The sequence below is a fragment of the Camelina sativa genome, chromosome 20 (genome assembly GCF_030686135.1).
Source record: "Camelina sativa cultivar CO46 ecotype springtype chromosome 20, ASM3068613v1".
NCBI classification, from domain to species: Eukaryota; Viridiplantae; Streptophyta; class Magnoliopsida; order Brassicales; family Brassicaceae; genus Camelina; species Camelina sativa.
The window spans coordinates 11,529,218-11,549,571 of record NC_141899.1 but is presented as its reverse complement, the minus strand read 5'-3'; the positions used below and the strand labels follow the sequence as shown (position 1 = coordinate 11,549,571).

The following is a 20,354-nucleotide window of genomic DNA, read 5'->3' as shown; positions in this document are numbered from 1 at the left end:
CGAATCCAACACCTTAGGAAGCTTCTAACACTTCCTCAGCTCCAGATCTCCCAAGAACACCAAGAAATCTCACCAATCTCCCCCAAAACTCAAGAACAAAGTTTTCTCTCCTTTTCCCTTGTTTCAACGGCGACAAAACAACAAAACACGACCTAGGTCGTTTTCTCACTTAAATAATCCGGTTCTATAGTTTTCCTTAAACCAAACCGGTCCAAATCGTTAATTAAAACAATCTGGTCGAACCAGAAATTACTGGTGTCGATCGACACTACACTGGTGTCGATCGACACCCATCCCCAAAATCCCCAATTTTGGTTCGCGGATATTACAGTTCTACTCCACCAATAAGGATTCATCCTCAAATCCCGCAACACCATCCATCCGTCAAGGACCTCCGTGCCACCGTCAACACGGCCCGCATGTCCTCCGACCGGACTAAACACCGTCAGCCAAGGTTTCCCGTGCAACTGTCGCAACAGCCCGCACACCTCCGACTGAACCACGAGGTCTCCCTCTAGTCAATATACTCACATCCTAGACATTATTTGCTCACAACTCAGTGCTTCCCCCATCTGTGGTCGCAACCAACGAATCATGCCAGCTCGCTATCAGGCTAACTACCTTAAGCTACGGCATCCAGGAAGTCACTCACACTCCCCCCGCTCTCAGGTTGCAACCTTCGAGTCATACCGGCTCACTGCCAGGCCATAGCCTACAGCTACGATATCCAGAGAGTCTCACACGCCCACTCCCCCGGCTCTCGGGTCGCAACCCTCGAGACATACCGGCTCACTACCGAGCCGCGGCTCACAGCTACGGTATCCAGGGAGTCTCAAAATCCCACTCTTGGGTCGTCACCCTAAAGCGCTCTCTCGGATCGTCATCCGAAGCAAACATACCACTCCCACTCTCTGGCTACAAAGTCCATCGAGCTATCGGTATCACATGAGTTGGGCCCACACACTCCTGAGCAAACAAGTCTGATGTCATCAAGTATCTCCCGACTAGATCTACCTCAACTCTTCCCATTAATAGGCAAGATTTAACTATTCATAAAACTTCCTATTTTTAGAAACTTTCCTTTTTTGACATTCTATTTATGGAAACTTTCCATTTATAGCAACCTTCTATTTATGGAAACTTTCCATTTATAGCAACCTTCTATTTATGGAAACTTTCCATTTATAGAATTCCCGAGCTATTTCCTTTCCACATGATACACGAGTCAAAAATCCAAATGAACTCCATATGCAATACATCCACTTCCACCATTCACCACCAACGGTATTTCCCGATACCGGCTTGATCCACGACTTTCTAACAACTTCCAATAGCCAACTGCACCTTCCGCACAGAAGCTAAAAACACTACACAACTAACAACATAAAAAAAACAACTTACCGTGGAATCTCATTGAAGGCTCGAAGAGGATGATACTAGGACTCCATACCACATGCAAATTGACTAACTACTCATAATCAATTCCATCACACAACATCATGCATCCAACAATAAGAAAATAATTCAACCAATTAAATTTCCTTAAACCACTCTAAACAATCCTAGAACCGTAAAGGCTCTGATACCAAAATGAAACAACCCGACCTTTTTTTTTTAATAATTAAATACAATATATAATTAAGCATCCCATACTACTTAATTAAACAAACTTACCCACACACAGTAACCAACCAATAATAAACCAACATCCAATTACATGCACAGCGGAAACATATCAATAATACAAAACCAATACAATAACATTTCTATCCATTCTATCCAGCAACCTAACATATCTCTATCCAAGGTTCCAACAACATATCCAACAATCCAATAACACACAAACGAGACCCTAGATCATCCTCCTCCTCATCGCCATGATTCCACATCACAAACCAGCACACCACAAACAACAATTGAGATGCGTAAGTATTATCACAAATACTTAGTGAGGCAATCCTCCCATCTACTGGGCTATACACACAAGCAACTGAGAAACCAATGCTTAACAAATAACAACCAAACACACACAAACCAGGAAAATCACGAAACAAGCAACTTGGTGTCGACCGACACCTAACTGGTGTCGATCGACACTCTCTCCGCAGACGCGAACTGCACGAATCCGAACGACGAACCTCCATTTCAATCCGCCTCCAATCTGTCCCAAACTCTCCCAAACGCCTCAGGAACCTATAACAACCATAACACAACCACCACAAGCAAGAACAACACCACAAAACACAACAAATCAAGCAAACAAAGGATTCTCAGGCTTAGATAAGCCATGGTCATGCACTCACCTCTTCTGCAGGAAGATTCTGACCAAAGGATGACGAATCCAACACCTTAGGAAGCTTCTAACACTTCCTCAGCTCCAGATCTCCCAAGAACACCAAGAAATCTCACCAATCTCCCCCAAAACTCAAGAACAAATTTTTCTCTCCTTTTCCCTTGTTTCAACGGCGACAAAACAACAAAACACGACCTAGGTCGTTCTCTCACTTAAATAATCTGGTTCTATGGTTTTCCTTAAACCAAACCGGTCCAAATCGTTAATTAAAACAATCTGGTCGAACCAGAAATTACTGGTGTCGATCGACACTACACTGGTGTCGATCGACACCCATCCCCAAAATCCCCAATTTTGGTTCGCGGATGTTACAGATTGGCTGTGAGCTCTCTCGACTTCTCCTTTAATATATTAGATAGACCCAATAGGTTTAGGCTGCATCATCCTGGTACGTGGTAACGACAGGCCCGGCCCACCTCTAAAACAGTAAAAGCATCTGCTTTACGCCACATAATATATACAAATAATTTGGGTTTAATATCGAAGCAAATTCTTAGCTAAGTTGGTTCTGTTGTACGAAAACATGAACCCGGTTGTGGGTTCAATGCTCCCAATCATCAATTTTTGTATTTTTTCAATTATTTGTATCATATGCTTACAGTTAATATATTTTATAAAATACCATGTATAATAAATACTTTAGGCCTCAGTAATCCTAGGACCGGCCATGGGTAACGAGACGAGAGATTTGGTCATGAGAAAGAGAGAGAGACAACTACTCAAGAAGAAGAGAAGAAGTTGAGAATAAAATTTTATTGGCAGTAGTTTGATGGGGGGGCCCGGCAGGCTAGCGATCAGAAACCTAAAATCAAACAATGATAGAGCGCCCATATCCTGTATATCATAATGGAAACTAAATTTCTAATTCGTTTAGCAAAACACTTAAGATAATTTTCTAATTCAAAACACTTTTTCTTTTCTATTTTTTTTGTTTTTGTTTTTGTTAACTTAGGGTTCAGAGTGTTTTAACTTTTAACTTTGTTTTTGTTTGTTGAAAAGGTACTCAAATTAAAAGAGAGAAAGCATGAAGCATACTTGTCTATTTACTACCCATTCTTGTTCATTGCTCTATAAAACTTCCAAAAGTTTATATCGGTTCTACCAAGTAGCAACCTAAAGCTAATATAACGTGGACTACCCGAATGTTATTTGAGAATTTCTTTTTTTGTCATCTTTGAATCGACAAGGCCCGATTCATAATCATGCAACTTAGTGGAGTCGAACTCTAGTGGGATCGGTTGCAGAGGGGTGATGTAACCACTTGACTAAAGACACTTCCTATTTGAGAAATTTTTTTTTTTTTTGTCAAATTTTAGAAATTTTTTTAATCTCAAATATGAAAAATTTTAAGCATGTAAATCTCTCAACCATGAATATGCTTTCATTTGTAATTTGAGCATTAATTGTTTCAACCATTGTTGATAATTACCATTGTGTACATTTAACAAAATTTATTTTATATATCAATACCATACCAATTCCCACAACAAAACAAAATTTATTTGTAAATACTTTGACTTATTTTGAGAGTTTCATAAATCTAAAATTCTGGAGTCAAACTTTAAATGTTATTTGTTATGTTAAGCTTTTGATGATAGTCCATAAAGAATGGCTTTAAATAATTTAAAGTCACATCCATAATTCAAAAACTCTACACTAAATTTAAAAGGTAAAAGTCTACATTTAACTACATATTCAACCAATCATCAACACCATATATCTTTTCATGTCTCTTATATATACCTAGTTTACCTATATAAATTTTTTTTCAAAACAAACCATCCGTTATAGGTCCTATTAAGATGATAAATATCTCTACATTTCTCTTTGGCATGTTCCTTTTTTCAGGTATTCATTTTAAAATTTTCTTTTTTACAAAAGTTGTAGATGTTCATATATTCTTATTAAAAGAGAAAATCATGCTATATTTTAGCAAATGTTGACTCAAAATAAGAGTTTGAAAGAGTTGAATGACTATTCATCTCATTTTTTTACCATTTGAAATGAATAAGTTGAAAAATTATTCAACTCATTCAATCAAAAAAATTGAAAAATGAACAAATTATAAAGAAAAATTGTTCAACAGATTCATCTACTATTTCGCAGAGAAATGAGTTGAATGATATTCAACTTTTTTTTGTTAAACTCAAATTTTGTAATCATTCAACTACATGCAACTTTTTGCACCCATAATATTATTTAAAAATATAACTAATTTTTCAAAAAATTATCACCAAATAGGGATTTTATTAAACGAAATAGCAAATGCGGATGTGTGTGACACTCCACTAGGAGGATCCTGTGCAGACTGTGTTGCAAGGTGTGCGTCGTCGGTTAAGGGTTTGATTGGAAGTTATTGTGATGAGGAAGGTTCATGCATTTGCCACTACCATTGTGAGCAATGTCGCAAACCGTTCGGGTTCATCAGATTAGGGTGTACGGACCAAAAATGTCAAGCGATTTGCGATGAAATGTTGTATGACCGAGCTGTGGATATCCATGGTTATTGTAACAATCACCTCAGGACAAAGACCACTTGCATGTGTGAATATAAAAGTACAGATTGCTAGAAAACTTGAATGAGAGAACTCAAAGTGTCTAAATGATGTATCTTTATGTTAAAAATAATAATATTGCAAAATTTAAAGAGACATGTTATTAAAAAATCAAAGTATTTGACATCAATCAATACAATAAAAGAAGGAGGTGTTTCTCTCCAGAGCATGACAACTCAACCTCAACATTGAAGCAGGTGTTGACACCTCAGTAAAAATCCCTACCATATCAAATTATAACATTAATACTCCTACGTGGACTAAACAAAAGAAAAGCATATGAGAGAGTGTTTTATCTTCTGCTTCTTCATCGTTGTTTTATATGAAAGAGAGCGTTTTTTCTATTCTTCGATTTGTTCTTCTTCTTCTTTGTCGTTTTCGTTATTTCTTCTTCGACATGGTGTTTTGTTTTTCTTCGATCTACCAGAATCTATGAGTTTATGCTCAATTTCTTCCTTGGCTAATCGAAGATGAAAATTTCTTTCTTCTGGTACTTGAAATTTGCAATTTGTTTTTTGTCTTTATTGGATTCATCAAGATTTTGTAGTGTGTTATATTGGGGAATACTTATTATGCTTGATTTTGCAATTTGTTTTTTGTCTTTGTTGGATTCATCAAGATTATGTAGTGTGCTATATTAGGGATTTCATGAATTGAATTTTGGTTCTTCACCTCCGGTTCTTATTGGTAATTGTTCAACACTACTTGGTTAATATTTTAAGCAATCAATCATTAGATAAGTCTCGGATAATTAAAATAAATTGTGCTTTTTCAGATGAGCTTTTAGTGAGTGCTGATTTTAGTGTTAGTGAGTCCCGCTTTGTTCGACAGTTCCATGAATCTCCCAACGTTTGGATTTGAATATAGATTTTTGCTTTCTAATGACTGCAACAATATGGAGCGTCTGTTGTCATGCAATTTATTCCTTGGATATTTAACATAAGTTCTCATGTTTCAATTACCATAATTCTATGCTTATATGTCGTTTTATTTTGGGGATTAAGGAAGATTTATATGCTTTGAATTTGATTTGGTTTTTCAATTATAAGCTATGTGTGTTTGAAACTTGTAATTGTAGGAGATCCGAGGGAGGGAAACATGAGTTCTCCGGTGAAAGAGGACACTAGGGGAGTTTTCATTTCTAAGAGAGCGCTGGATTGGTGAAAGGTTTGCTCTATAATGACTGCAAAAATAGGGACCCTTTGTTGTCTACCCATTAGTTCTTTTGGTATTTTACATAACTTTTCATGATCTGATGTTTGATGCATTTGGTGTTTTAACAAGTCATTGTTGTAGTATGTTGGTAGTGTTTGTTATTGTATTATCTGGAGTAGGGCCTTCACATTGACAGGAACTATTTCTATAGTGGAGAGTCTACTTCACTTTTTGACAATCAGGTTCTTCTCTTTGAAATTTATTTAAAGATATATGGTCGTTTAAGGGGTTTTCCTATTAGTTTAAGATAATTTGTTTGGAACTTGAAAGTGAATAGTACAGTAGCGATAAAATAATTGTAGGTGAAAATAAAACAAGTTGTAGCTACATATTTTGGTCTTAGAATTTTTAATCCAAAATAAGATTAATAAAAATTAAACATAGTGCATGTAGTCGATGAAGCGATAGATTTCCTTGTATATAAAGCATTTGTCGCAAACGTCATTGAATTCTCCAACAACACATGTGTCCCCAACTTCAATCTTAGTTAGGAGATCTCATTCATGGTATTTCCTCACTCTCAGTTCTAGAATGACATGACGACAATTTTGCTGGCATTGTCTTACCACATGCAGCCTTTGATTCTTCCACAGTTGAGTAACATAATTGGATCCTTCTTCAAACTGCCATTCTCCGATTATAATCATTCTGTAAACATATAAGGCCGAGAAATGAGTAGCTTCAGCGGCATAAGAAATTTTAGTTAGGCCTGTAGAAATTTCCTATCTGTAATAATAATCAGTAAGACCACACAAAAAAATAGCATGTATATTTCCAGCCTTAGAACATTCAGCTAAAAAGTTGATATTTTTTGGAATCTTATTCCATGGTGGTAGAAAAACTTTAGCAAGATTTAGATTCCTCAAAACATCTGAGAATTTTGAGATGCGATGAAATGTCTTACAAGTAAAGATAGAAGCTTGAAAATCTTCAGCAGATGATTCACCAACTTTAGAAAGAATAGTGGCTAACATATCATCTCGAAGATTGGTCAGAACCGGTTAGTAACATCTCAAACTCATGATTTTGTTTTTTGTATTTGTTTTTTGAATTGTAGTATCAGTTTACACTTTCTGATCTATTTATAGTTGTCATTTTGTCCTTTCCTATTAATATATCATTATTTTAAAGGGATTCAAAAAGATATGAGACAACAATATTAATCATTGATTATTGTTTACAAATTTTTGAATGAGTATTTTCCCAAGGTTAATCCATGTTCTTTTTATGTATGTTAGATGCATTATGCACCTTGAACTAAGTATAAAAATAAAAATATTTGAATGAGTATTTCTTTGAATGAGTATTTTCCCAAGGTTAATCCATGTTCTTCTTATGTCTGTTAGATGCATTGTGCACCTTGAATTAAGTCTTGATTAGTTTTCATATAAGTTACATTGAACGACACTATTGTATATACATGTAATCTATTTGAATTAAAAGCTTTATCAATATATTGAAGGTCACATTGTAACAACTATGATCAATGCATAATCTTAAAGTCTAAATTCATGTATCAAATGTATTTCTCCTAAGCAAAGAAAACATATAGGACTCTTCCAGTTTCTGTATTAACTACACAACAAACCTATATAGATACCTTATTTTTCCATCTAGTTTACAAGCTACTAAATCATTATAGTTCTTCTTTTCTCATATTGTAAGCTAGCTTGGATTTTCATGGCTCTATTCCTATTATCCTACTTCATATCTCATTTTATATGATTTATGTCTTTTATTCATTAGTTTTTGTTTTACTTGCTTTTTTTATTGTCAATGGATTCACAAGAAGGAAATTTAGCTACTCTATTATCCAAGAAGATACCTCTCGATGATATGGTCATAGGGAAAACCATGCAACATGTCGTTGTTTGTATCTTGCGTATGTGGAAAGCACGAAACTTCAAACTCAACGGAACACTCATGAGTGTGGATATGTTATTTTTGGATGAGAAGGTACTTTCGGTTTTTAACCTTTCACATGAAGTTCTTTTAAATAAATAGATGAAGCAGATATAATTTCTTATAAGTGTAATTATACAGGAAAATGTAATTCAAGGATCAATTTTTCACCGCCGAATTGGCAAATTTGAAGACCATCTAAAAGAAGGGAAAATGTACCCTATTAGCTAGCAGTTTCGAAGTTGTTCCCACATACGGCTATTACAAAGTGACGGACAATCCATTTACTATCAGAATTTTGGATTCAACTCAGATTGTTGAACTTCCCGAAGATATGTGTTCAATCAAGATTGAAAATTCAGGTGATACACTTATGCTGAAATTAACAATTCTTTTGGGACCAATATCCACTTGTTCGGTACGTGTTTATGTTTTTCCAAATTAATTCTCTTCATATTTAAATTATTATGTCGTGGGAAAAATATTAAAAATTCAAGGGTCTAATTTGGAAGATTCTATCTCAACTGAAAGGATTGTCCTCCTTCTCTTGCTAGCAGAGTTAGTTTCTAATGTTATTTTTAACTGATTTTTGACATTTGTTACACTATAAATTAACATTCTATTTTAAAAATGAGCAGAAATGAATCAATATGAGTTACACTTTGGGATGAGCAAGCATCAACCTTTCATCAACAATTCCAACAAACTAATCGAGAAAACAGTGTTATAGTATGCACTTGTTTGAACCCAAAATTGTTTTCAGGTACTCAGAATATTTATACCTCAATGTGTACATTTTTCCCCTCTTACATTATATTTTATTTAGGCAAAATGCATTTGAACTCACGTGGAACAACGAAGACATATATCAATGATGAGTTAGAAGTAGTTCAAGAGTTTATGAAAAGGTAAATACATTATATTAATAAGTCAATTGCTAATGTAATAAAATATTTATACGAGATGGGAATAGACAACAAAGCAAAACCTCTAACAATAGTCGAACAAAATAATATGAAAAACAAATTGGAAGTTTGGACTATTGGCCAAATATTTGAATACATATATAGTGGAGAAACAAAGGTATTATGAATTTGTGTAACGTACTTATTTTAATGAATATGTTATATTAATGCAATTCTATTAATGAATTAGTTGAACTGATACAATGTCAGGAAAAAATTTTGCTTTGTCAAGCAAATGTGATTGGCATTTCTGATCGCAATGGATGGAAATATTTGTCTTGTGCTACGTGCACTACAAGAAAATAGTGTTACTGTTACGCTAAAATCTATTGCAATAATTCTATATATTGTTGCAAATTTGAGAATGCAACAAAATTGAGACACATTTTCTATTCTTGCTATTTGAGTGTTGCAAATTGGTATTTGTTGCACATATATTGTAAAATTTGCAATAAATGGACTCCTTGCTATGTTGTCGTATCAACATTAGTTTTGTAGTAAATTTGTCGTTTAATTGTGACGTAAGTTTGCAACATAAAAAATATAAAATTTACAATGAGATAATATATTGCTATATGTGTTGTATCAATGCAATAATATTTATGCAGCAAATTAGTGGTGTAATCACGACGTTCCAATGCAACTATAGATTGTCGCAACAAAAAATGTTGCAAAAATTACCACTGCAATTTTTATTTCGTTCCATTGTTATGACAATATATAGTCATAAATCTCATTGCCTAATTTCACTTAATTTTGCAACATTAATATGAATCACAATAGTTTTCTATATTTTTGTTTGGCACATGATTTATTAAATTATAATTGTTTATTTAATACTTTCTTCTTTTAAAATATTATAGTAAAAAAAAACTAACTTTATTAAGTAATCAAATTTTGAAATATTCCAAAAATGCAAAAAAAAAAATTATAGAAAAAAACCAACCAATAACAAGAACTAGGTTCATAATAAAAAACTTAAAAATCATAACTAAAACAACTTAGTGAAACTAGTAGAAAAATGGCACAGAACACAACATGTCAAACATTTTATCTAACCCTTCAAGCTTGTTGAGTCTCTTTCTCATTTCTGAATTCTCTTTATAAATCTTCTCCAACTTTTGTTTGAGAGTTTCATAATTCACTACATGATTTTCAAAGAAAAAGTGTGTTTGCTTTTGGAGAAATTTTTTGATTGCTAATGTGTTGTGCCGATAAACTATATATAAGAAAAAAAAAATCTTTGATACTGAATAATATCCAAATCTTTCAATTATTATCGTTCTGTTGTAAGTTTGTAAGTTGTAACTAGAGAACGGAATTTTTGGTTCTGTAAATTTTGTTTTAACAAGAAAAAAAAAAGATAGCACTACGCAGATTTTCACAATATATTTTCTCATTTTACTTGTTTATTTTAATGCCTAACTTAGATAATGAACACCTAACATGAACGATTTTTTTCTTTTTACATGTGTATTTAATATATATTATGTTGTTTAGATAATGAACAACTAGCTAATGTTTACAGTGAAAATAAGCAAAACTTAATTACTTAACAGGTTAAATCGTTTATAATGTTTACGGTGACAGTTAACTTATAATCGTCTTAACTAGTAATTGAGTTATAAAGATGATATATATTAAGATAGTTTCATAGAAAAATATGTTGCAAAGGAGTTATAAATTATTGTAAATACGGTGACAAAGGTGTTACATATCTTGCCACATATTTTTACTAAAATTTTCTTGCAAAATAGCCATAGTTCATAACTGTTGAATATTCATTGCAAAATTTGCAAAACATTTTTGTATGTCGTAATATTGTTGCTAATTTGTAATATAAAAAAGCAACAAACAGTTTTATCACTATTTTGCAATAAAATTGTTATGTGCATTGATCATTGCAAAAATATAGCAAAAAATGTAACAAGATCTTAACGAATACGATTATTGCAAAATTATTGTGGCAATAACACTATTTTCTTGTAGTGGTGCTCTAAGAAGCTTGATCAGTCAGCCACATCTTTGATATGTAACTCTTGTAACACAAGCACCACAGTTGGATTTGCTAGGTAAACTATATACATCTTCTACTTTCTATGACTTAAAAGCAACATTTTAATATACTGTTATATTTACACAGGTTTAGAGTGGAATTAGAGGTTGAAAGTGGTGATAGAACTACCACATTTGTCTTATTTGACCGAGATGTAAGAAAACTTACACACACAACAGTTGAAGATATATATTACTAATTCTGAGGTACGCAAAATTATAAACTACAATTTAAATAATTAATATCATTCATATACTTATTCATCTTATTTTAATATGCGTTAACATAGAAGATGGAAGGTGAGGTGATGAAACTCCTACAGTAGAAAGTATTCCAAAATGTCTTATAGAAATTGTTGGCAAAACAATGGAATTTCAAATCAAGATCACTGAATACAACTTTTGAGCATCCTCCCAAGCTTTCACTGTTTTTTTGGGTCATGAAAGAAAACATATATGGAGATTTAGATATCATTAACAATCCAACGAAGGTAATTTTATAAATTTTACATGTTTAAATTGTCACTATTTAAATGTATTATTGTTCTATGTAGGGAGATGGAATACCCACAAATGCCAAAATTACAAAATATGAGGAGATTAAAACAAAAAATGGGAAAAGAGCTCCAACTTTTGAAGAAGAGGACGAAAAGAAATCCAAAAAGAAACGGCCGATCACAACAACTTAATATGTGATGGTCAAGATATTTACAAAAACATGTGGCAGTTTAAAGTTCAACATCTCCAAGTGGTTAAGCTTTTTATTCTACATCTTCAAGTCTTTTACATTTTAATTCTACATGTCAAACTCCTCAATTTAAATTCGGAAAATATTTGGATTCATTCCTAGGGGTGAACCTCTTCATTCACCCCCTTGTAAAATAAGGAAATAAAATCTGTATATATTATATATAAAATTAAAAACTTAAACCGCTTTTTTATAAACCCAAACCGATATATAATTTCATTGTATATGTAAAATCTAAATCCTAACCACATCATTTGTAAACTCAAACCGTCTTATAATTTTTGTTTTAATTATAAAATCTAAACTCTAACCACCTCATTTGTAAACCCAAACCAACATATAATTTCGTTTTAATTATAAAATCCAAACCCTAATTCTCATTTATAAACTCAAACCGATATATAACTTCGTTTAATAGTAAAATCTAAACCAAGTCAATATTTAACTTTCCTTAAATAAAAATATACAGATTTTGTTTCCTTAATTCGTTTTGTTTTTTAATTAATTTTGATTTATTTTTAAATAAAATATTAGATAGAATATTCTGATTGGTTTAGAAGGGAGGGGGTGAATACAAAGGTTAACCCCTAGGGGTGAATACAAAGGTTCACCGCAACCTAACGGGGTGTCTTGAAACCATGATTTTGGAAGATTTTATGGGATTTAGCAAATTTAGAATTTTGATAGATTTTAGGGAAGTTGATATGATTTATGATAAAATTCTTTCAAATCCCACCTAAAACCATGAGATTTATAGTTTCAATACACCCCCCTTATATTTCTGTATTTTTAACTAAACAAATTTTCTCAAATCCTCCAGAATCTCTAAACTTATTAAATCCAAATCTACAAACTGTCTTGAATAACAGTAGATTTTAAAACTAAAGTAGATTTTTAAATCATCATTTCAATAACAGTGGATTTAATGAACTTTTTAAAATTCATGATTGAATAACATAGGATTTGTAAATTTTACACAAAACAATTAAAATATCAAGTTGAATACACCCCCCCCCCCCCTAGTATTTTTCAACCCAAGAACAACCAGAACAACCTAAAAAATATAATCACATTATACTCCACAACACATTTAAAAAAAAACAAATAAGAAAACAAAAAAACAAAAAAATTACAAACAACATACAAAAAAAACACCACAAAATAGTAATAAAAAAGGAAAAAAAATCAAGAACGCGCAGGTACTATTTGTGTAATTCTTTTATGTATATTTTCGTTTTCCAATTTTCCACAATTTAAACATTGTTTATTTTTGCAACAACAACCGAGATTAGTCTTTGGACCTAGAAAGTCATTAAGATCATTGCTGAGTTATCAAAAAAAAAACCATTATTATTATTTTGAATGTTTCACACTAACTAAAACTGCCGAGTCATGGGACCAACCAAACTTAGCCAAAATCAATCCACCAAACACAAAGCACCATAGAGGCAGGCTTCGATCGGATTGGGTGTAGTCAGTTTTAATCCGTTAAAAACAATTAAAATAGATAAAGACAAACAAATCTTTCATTCATCCCCAATCTAGCCATTGATGCATCATCCACATTCGCATACTCGAAGAAAACCTGCAGTTACATACATCATTAGAAGCTATACATATATAGGACTTAGTTGCTACTTGCTAGATAGCCAAAACTGCTTAAAACTAAAAAAGAAAATAAATAAAAAAGTGAACTGATATACCGAACCTTTCCAACTCCTGGTGTGGAGATGGATTTGGAGAGTTTAAAAGCCACTTATACCCATTTTGTTCCAAAACAGGCTAAAACCAATAAATCATTACTTAGAACATGTAAACAGCTTTGTTAGTGTTTCTAGGGTTAAAATGTGTCTTAAGCCAATGCAACTAACTAATTATAAGAGTTTGAGATGGATTTGGAGAGTTTAAAAGCCACTTATACCCATTTTGTACCAAAACAGGCTAAAACTTGATAAAACATTGCTTAGAAGCTGTAAACAACTTTCTTAGTGTTTCTGGGGTTAAAATGTGTCTTAATCCAATGCAACTAACTAATTATAAGAGGGGGGTATTCAAATGAGATTTTGGAGAATTTGATTGATTTTAGGAGATTTTGGATTTTGAGAGTTTTTATGATAGTTTGGTGGATTTGTTAGTTTTTCAATTTTAAAAAAGGAAACATAGTTTGTGATTTGGTGAGATTTTAGTAGAATATATTGGATGATTTTTAGAGATTTTTAAACCAAAATAGAAAAATTGGGTTCCAAACAAAACATTCTCGTCATGAAGAAAATAATTTTGCAAGGTCATCACTCATCGTCTCCATTCTCGTCATGACTATATAAACAGGAAATTCTTGAAGTTTGTTGATATCATCACTGCTAACATTCATATTTTGGATGATACGATCGACATGTGCAGGGATTAATCACCGATACATCATGTCTTCTAATGCGACTAAAAGACAAGATGTATCATGGACTGTGCAGGGATGGATTACTTACTATTTGAATGCATCTACTCAAACGCTCTTTCTATTAAATCCTTCTGTATGTGTATTCCCTTGACTACGCCCGTACCCGTCTTCCCAATGATGCCAAGGCTGCAAAGAAAGGAGGTGGTGGTAGACAGTTTGATGGTCTTGTCGATGTTTACGTAAAGACACTCAAGTCTGATGGTATATATTGCTGGTCTTTACCGTGGATTTAACATCTCTTGTGTTTGTTAATCGATAATTGAGTTTGTAATGTATTAAGTTAATTATTAGTTAAGAGTCGGGATGTTTGGATGATGTCGTATTGTCTAAACGTCACAAGTAGAAGAGATGGAACTCTTATTGCGTCTGTTGTTTATCTATCTAAGCATCGAAACTATGATGTAAACACACAAGTTTTTATCAATAAAAAGGTATGTTTCTGTTACTCTGATTTTGTTCTTTACAAACCAAGAGTCTTAGCAAAACAGAACAACAAAGTAAACGCTTGTTCTGTTCTGCAAAAGAAGAAGAAGCCTTTGCTTCTAACAGTGTTGGTATCATTGTCTACCGTGGTCTGTACTTTGGACTCTATGACTTTGTGAAGCCTGCTCTTCTCACTGGAGACTTGCAGGTTCGTCTGGTTGTCTTTCTCTCTGATCTGGGTGTTCTCTTGCTTATAACAGGTTGGTTTTGACATGTTATTGTTCTCTTTTGGTTATTTCAGGACACTTTCTTTGATAGTTTCCCTCTTAGATGGGTCATCACTAATGGTGTGGGTCTTGCATCTTACCCCATTGACATTGTTCGCAAGAAAAATGATGTCTGGTGAGGCTGTCAAGTACAAGAGTTCCATGGACGCCTTCGCCAGAACCTCAAGAATGAAGGAGCCAAGTTATTCTTCAAGGGAGCTGTTGCAGGTGCTGGTGTGCTTTCCGGTTACAAAAAATTGCAGCTGATTGTCTTCGGTAAGAAGTACGGATCAGGTGGTGCCTAACTGCCTAAGTATCGCTTCTGCCTTCTTCCTCCTTAATCGATTATAATTGCGATTTAAGATCCGTAAGAAACTGAGACGTTTATGACATTACGAGAAATGATGTTGCAGAGAGAATCAAGTCCAGCTTTTATTTTGGTGAGAGGAATGCTGGACTAATCAAGGCCTAATCAAGTCCAGCTTGTGAATCGAAATATACAAAACTGTCATCAGATTTGCAAAGGAGTTGTCTCTGAAATTTTTGCAGAGGATTTACAAAGTATTGTCTATTGCAAATAAAACACTGAGCTCACTTGCAGGGATGTAACTGCAGAGGATTTGAAGAAAGGTATCAACACATTCACTAACAAAATACGTCATTTGCAGAGAGCTATTTCTGAACTTTTTGTAGAGAGAACCAAGCATTTGTGGTAACGTCATCAACATCCACTATAGAATATGTTTTTCTTTGGATATCAAATCACTTTTCTCATTGAAACCTATTTCAAGAGGAATGAACACATCTGACGAAATTTTCAAAAAAAGCAAATCTTTCAAAATAACACCTCCTCCTAAGGTGTGATTTTTGTTATTGGATTTCTCTTGTAAAAATGTATCCAAAGTGTTGAGAATCGCAGACCCCGATTCACCTCTGTAGTGAACCGCAGACCGCGACTCTGCCCCTACTCATCTTCTACTTCACAGATCAGTTTGCATAACATAAACATAACACAGAGATTTAACGAGTTCCCCTCATGCAGAGGGTACATCTCGTGTGGGAACCTTCTCCCAAAAACATCCACTATCAATCAACCAAGGTTTTACATAGTATTACATATACAAGCTTAGAGAACTAACAACTACAGAGAACCTGAAGAAGAAAACTCATAATAGATCTAGCTTTTCTTCTTCCTCTTTCTCTGTCTTTGGTTCAGCTCTTCTCTCCATGTATAACCCATAAACACCTCCATAACCCCAAAGAAGCAGCTCCACCTTCGTCTCTCATCAGAGTGTCCTGAAGACACCTTAAACCTAGACAAGGTTATGTCCAACTCTCAGCCCTTCGACCCCAGCCGAGCTTCTGCTCTTTTATCATGGTTCTGCGCACAGCTTCAAGCTCCATGTACGACGTCCTGCGCATGCTCTCTGCACTGCGTCCTGCGTCTCTGCGTCTGCCATGCACAGCGCCCTGCGCTGTGCCCTACAGCCGTCACCAATGTACCTCCAGCTTCTTTAGTGCGTGCTCTGCGGCTTTCTTCAGCATACATGTTTCTTCAACCCTAGTTTCCCTTTTATAGTGAAACCCTAGAGCTTATGTCAGTTTAGTCCTGCAGGCCACAAAACACGGATCCTGTATGTTATTTTGTGTGTTTTATGTAGTTAATAAATTAAGATATATTTAGTTACAACTTGTATGGTAAGATTCATCTTTGACTCAAAATATCAATTATATTTTTCATATATCCATATGATTATTTATATACTTACAAAAACAATATAGGATATACTGATACAATTCTATGGAATTATGTTACTTATATGGATAATGCTTCAAACTTGCTTAACTTGATTCTAAAGAAACAATTTCTTATTTCATATATTCTCTCATGTTCTAGTACTCGAGTTACATGCATCATGGTAGGTTATTGATTAAAATCTGGATTGACATAATTTAAAAAACATATGTATAACTATCAATGATAGTCTATCATTATTTATTTGCTTCATGAGTTTTCATATGAAAGAGAAAAAGAAAGCTAAAACTAAAAAGTCATTTCACTAAATATTCTTAGATCTGTCACTTTGCATAAATGAGAGTGTGTTTTGTCTTGAATTTATTGGTACGTCTAACGTCTCCATGTCAATGTTACTAACATACCATAATTGAATAGAGATAAGACCATATACATATGATAATTAGTATATGGTCTTAATGAAAATTTTATTTCCCTTCATTTAGTTTAGTTAAGAGTGCCTTTTGATTTTTCCTTCAATTAATTTGATTAATTTCTTTTTTTAAATGTAGAAAGACACATGGCATTTTTTGGTATGATGATGTGGCACTCATATACATAGAGTTGACCAACTTTCATATATATGATTTGACTCTTTGGTTCGGGTGGATCAAACTGCATCTGGATTTGGATATCCCCTTTTTAATAAAAGGGAAATACACAACATTGTTTTGGTAGACTTTATAATTTTAATAAATGGTTATAAATGATTACAAATAGGTTATACATAGGTTATAAATTAATCCGTATACTAATTGGTTACAAGTTGATAGTTCATATATTAATGGTAACAAATAAAACCTTAATTGTAACCGAAAATCTTAAAAGGGATATTCCAAATCTGACCTAACACCCTTCCAAGCTTTTAATATAAATCAATGTCTTTAAAACCGGACCGAAAGATGAACCGGAAGTCTTTCGGGTCACTGGGTCAACAAGTCGGACCGATTGAATTACAGGTCAATTAGTTTATTAGTTTGATTACATTTTATGAATATAACATCTATTTTTCTATAAATATATGAACAAAACATACATAGTTAAGTACTAAACAACTAAAATTAAACTTTTAAATGATTAGATAAAATAATTAACTGATTATTTTATAAATAACAACATTTATTTATAATTTGGTTTAAGTTTAAAGTGTGACCAAAACAAAATATTTTAATTTGAGACCGACAACCCGGTCCGACCCGCCGGTTCAACCACCGGTTCATAGGTTTTTAGCGGGTTTTTTGCAGGTTTTATTTGTTAGGTTTTTAGAGGTTACCCGAACCGGAATACCTATCGGGTTGTGGTTGGAACGAACCGACCAGCCAGTCCGGTCCTGGTTAAAAAACATTGATATAAATCATTCAGATCTCCATTCACCAAAATACATCTCTCATATTCATACAGAAAAAATAATAACAATCGTTTCTCAGTTTACAATGCTAAACCGTCTTATAAATTATATTTTATTTTGAAAATATAATACAGATAAAAGGAATTTTAACTCATGCTCTAGCACGGTCCAAATCTAGTAGTAAAATATTAGAGAATTAATTACCCACTAATCGTCACCTACCTATTGACTTAGCTTGTTGTCACTGATATGCTTCTCCAGAGAAAAGTGTCGTTGTTTCCTTTCTCTTAATTAAATTTATTTAGATGGATCGTTGGAGCCAATAATTTGAAGAAAGTAGAACGATGGTAGACAAAGAAGAGAAAGCTTCCTTGCTCTTAAAAACCGTGATCCGACCAAGTCTTCTAAAGGGATCATCAGGTAGACCTTCTTGTTCCATCTACCGAGTTGCCCACTCTGTCACACAGACCAATGACACAACCTATGCACCCAAGATCCTCTCAAAGGCCCTTATCACCATTGCAATGATAAAAAACATCTCCAAATGATTGAGGAGCACAAGCAAGTATATTTGGAGTTCTTTGTTTCAAAGACTCGGAACATAGGCGTTGGTCTAAGTGACTTGGTCAATGTTGTCCGGGGATTGGAAGACGAGATCAGAGATTCTTATTCTGAAACTCTTCAATACAATAAACAAGAGCTCACTGATCTCATGGTTCTCGATGGTTGCTTCATTCTTATGTTGTTCCTTGTGGTTTCACATAAGATTGGATACAATACGGTCGAAGATCCCATTTAAGTTGAGATGGATACTGCCGACACTAAGAAGAGATCTTCTCCTTCTCGAAAACCAGGTTCCTCTCTTTCTTCTCACCAATCTTCTAGAGACATCAAAGTTAGCTCCATCCATTAGCTTAAACAAGCTAGCCTTCAATTTCTTCGACTATTCCATTAGAAAACCAAAAGGGTTTTGGGAACAACACCATAATCTTCGAGCGAAACATCTTCTTGATCTCTTTCGTAAGACTTTCATACCCGGCCGGTCTTCACCAACCCCTCCAACGCAATGTTGCATCAATATGTTTAGTGGTCCTCGGGGAAATAATTCAAGAACAAAGACGTCCAAAAAAAGTTGTCTCGTTAAGATATGTTGTTCAAAGGCTAGAACTAGAGCGGAGACATCATCGAGGAGTACTTCTCTTCCTCATCTTCGTCGTCGTCCTCCTCCTCCACCTCCTCCACCTCTTCCTCCTCGCCCTTTCCTTGGTCTGATTGTATCGGCCAAAAAGCTTCGAACCCGAGGGATAAAATTCCAGCTGAGGAAGAACGTTGACACACCGTTGGACATATGTTTCAAGAACGGTTTACTTGAAATACCACTATTAGTCTTTGATGATTTTATTAGCTCTCTTATATCAAACAGCGTTGCCTTTGAGCAGTTTAATATGACATGTACCACGGAGATGACTAGCTATGTTACTTTCATGAGCTGCCTTACTGACAGAGAAGAGGATACACTGTTCTTATGCGAGAAAGGGATTATAGAGAACTATTTTGGAACCAGTGAGGAAGTTACAATGTTCTTCAAGAACATAGGAAAAGTCATTGCATTGTCTCTTTCTAAGAGTTACTTGGCTAATGTTTTCGACGGGGTGAACAAGTTCAAAATACACAGGACTCCATGGAGAACTCTATCATCTTCTGCAGGACTGCAGCTATAATTCTTCTTCTTCTCACCATAGCCCAAACCTTCTTCGCAGCCTTTGCTTATTTTCGTCCTCCGAAAAATTGATCTGGTGGCACAGTGGTAGTTCTTTTGGCTTCATCAAAACCTAATCCTACCGTCGCTCTAATTGATGTTGCACTTTCACCCATGGCTCTATACCTCCAACTGGACCGTGCATATGTTAGCATTCATCATCCTATCTATCTTATTCTTGTTGTTGTTTTCCATTAATCGTTTTATGTTTGACTCTTCAATTTTCTTTTTGAATAAACTCTTCAATTTTTCAATTTTATTTCGCTGTGTTGTTTTTTTTTTTTTGTAATCTACATCCTACTATATTAATTGAGAAATACAAATATGAAACTAACCTTAAAATGTGTAAAAAATTACATTCAATTGCCATTAAAAAAAATTAATTAAGATTAATTAACTAATTAATCATTAATTAAAAACAAAAATTGGGGAACCTAAATAAAAAAAATTGTAGAAAAAAAAACTATCAGAATCAAAACTAATTCGTCCTTAAAAAAATTTACAGGTAAAATTTT

At 33.9% G+C, this 20,354-nt stretch overlaps 1 long non-coding RNA gene and 2 pseudogenes across 1 annotated transcript; all 3 read left to right on the top strand.

The window, feature by feature from the left end:
* The first annotated feature begins 3,997 nt into the window (after positions 1 to 3,997).
* LOC147918725 (uncharacterized) lies at positions 3,998 to 5,002 on the top strand. Its single transcript, XR_015594041.1, has 2 exons — positions 3,998 to 4,201; positions 4,595 to 5,002. It is a non-coding gene; the product is annotated as an uncharacterized LOC147918725 (long non-coding RNA).
* A 9,311-nt stretch (positions 5,003 to 14,313) lies between these two features.
* LOC104770586 (ADP/ATP translocase 1, mitochondrial pseudogene) lies at positions 14,314 to 15,242 on the top strand (annotated as a pseudogene).
* Positions 15,243 to 18,424: 3,182 nt separating this feature from the next.
* On the top strand, positions 18,425 to 19,872 carry LOC104772447 (UPF0481 protein At3g47200 pseudogene; annotated as a pseudogene).
* Positions 19,873 to 20,354: the final 482 nt, after the last annotated feature.